The following is a 2,500-nucleotide window of genomic DNA, read 5'->3' as shown; positions in this document are numbered from 1 at the left end:
AGTTCGTCGAACACAAATTTTTTAAAAAATTCGAAAAAACGTTTAATCCAGTTGTATTTAATAGAGATATAACCGTTTCCGCAAAAATATTTATACCTTATAACGCTTTTTAACGAAATAACTCGAAATAAGTATTTCGGACTTTTCCGCCGGCCGAAATTTTTCTAAGTCCCAACGTACCGGTCCAGAATGAGACAAAGTTCCAAAGGCCCGGTCGTATCCGTCCGTTTTTTTTTAACCTTCCACGGACGAAATAAACGTTTAATCCCGACGTAAAATACAATAATATAGCGATTTATATAAAAATATTCATACCTCATAACGCTTTTTAACGAAATAACTCGAAAAAACTTTTCGGTCCGAAATTTTTCTAAGTCCCTACGTACCGGTCGAGAATGCGACTAAGTTCCAACGTCCCGGGCGCGATCGTACTTTTTTTATATAACTTTCCAGCGACGAAATAAACGCTTAATCCCGACGTAAAAAGTCATTTTAAAGCGATTTATGCAAGAATATTCGTACCTTATAACGCTTTTTAACGAAATAACTCGAAAAAACCTTTCGAATAAAAAATTTTTTTTTAACGTTTTCGGGACCAAATAAACGTTTAATCCCGACGTAAAATACAATAATATAGCGATTTATATAAAAATATTCATACCTCATAACGCTTTTTAACGAAATAACTCGAAAAAACTTTTCGGTCCGAAATTTTTCTAAGTCCCTACGTACCGGTGGAGAGTATGACCAAGTCCGACGGGCCGAGTCGCGTCGGTCCACTATTTTTTTTTAACGTTTTCGGGACGAAATAAACGTTTAATCCCGACGTAAAATATAATAATATAGCGATTTATATAAAAATATTCATACCTTATAACACTTTTAAGCGAAATAACTCGAAAAAACTTTTCGGTCGAAAATTTTTCTAAGTCCCTACGTACCGGTCGAGAATGCGACTAAGTTCCAACGTCCCGGGCGCGATCGTACTTTTTTTATATAACATTTCAGCGACGAAATAAACCCTTAATCCCGATGTAAAAGGTCCTTTTAAAGCGATTTATGCACAAATATTGCCACCTTATAACGCTTTTAAGCGAAATAATTCAAAAAAACCTTTCGAATAAAAAATTTTTTTTTAACGTTTTCGGGACGAAATAAACGTTTAATCCCGACGTAAAATATAATAATACAACGATTTATATAAAAATATTCATACCTTATAACACTTTTAAGCGAAATAACTCGAAAAAACTTTTCGGTCGAAAATTTTTCTAAGTCCCTACGTACCGGTGGAGAGTATGACCAAGTCCGACGGGCCGAGTCGCGTCGGTCCACTATTTTTTTTTAACGTTTTCAGGACCAAATAAACGTTTAATCCCGACGTAAAATACAATAATATAGCGATTTATATAAAAATATTCATACCTCATAACGCTTTTTAACGAAATAACTCGAAAAAACTTTTCGGTCGAAAATTTTTCTAAGTCCCAACGTACCGGTCGAGAATGCGACTAAGTTCCAACGTCCCGGGCGCGATCGTACTTTTTTTATATAACATTTCAGCGACGAAATAAACCCTTAATCCCGATGTAAAAGGTCCTTTTAAAGCGATTTATGCACAAATATTGCCACCTTATAACGCTTTTAAGCGAAATAATTCAAAAAAACCTTTCGAATAAAAAATTTTTTTTTAACGTTTTCGGGACGAAATAAACGTTTAATCCCGACGTAAAATATAATAATACAACGATTTATATAAAAATATTCATACCTTATAACACTTTTAAGCGAAATAACTCGAAAAAACTTTTCGGTCGAAAATTTTTCTAAGTCCCTACGTACCGGTGGAGAGTATGACCAAGTCCGACGGGCCGAGTCGCGTCGGTCCACTATTTTTTTTTAACGTTTTCAGGACCAAATAAACGTTTAATCCCGACGTAAAATACAATAATATAGCGATTTATATAAAAATATTCATACCTCATAACGCTTTTTAACGAAATAACTCGAAAAAACTTTTCGGTCGAAAATTTTTCTAAGTCCCAACGTACCGGTCGAGAATGCGACTAAGTTCCAACGTCCCGGGCGCGATCGTACTTTTTTTATATAACATTTCAGCGACGAAATACACCCTTAATCCCGATGTAAAAGGTCCTTTTAAAGCGATTTATGCACAAATATTGCCACCTTATAACGCTTTTAAGCGAAATAATTCAAAAAAACCTTTCGAATAAAAAATTTTTTTTTAACGTTTTCGGGACCAAATAAACGTTTAATCCCGACGTAGAAATACATAATATTCCCATTTATATAAAAATATTCATACCTTATAACACTTTTAAGCGAAATAACTCGAAAAACCTTTTCGGTCCGGAATTTTTCTAAGTCCCTACGTACCGGCCGGGGGATCGACGAAGTGCCAACCTCCCGGTCATGTCGGTCCGGAGGGGGCAATTTTTTAAAAAAATAAAACGAAATCGTTACGTTCGACTAGAATTCG

This window comes from Bombus fervidus, unplaced genomic scaffold (assembly GCF_041682495.2).
Source record: "Bombus fervidus isolate BK054 unplaced genomic scaffold, iyBomFerv1 scaffold0040, whole genome shotgun sequence".
Taxonomy (NCBI): domain Eukaryota; kingdom Metazoa; phylum Arthropoda; class Insecta; order Hymenoptera; family Apidae; genus Bombus; species Bombus fervidus.
The sequence above is the reverse complement of the archived record's forward strand: the minus strand, read 5'-3'. Positions refer to the sequence as shown.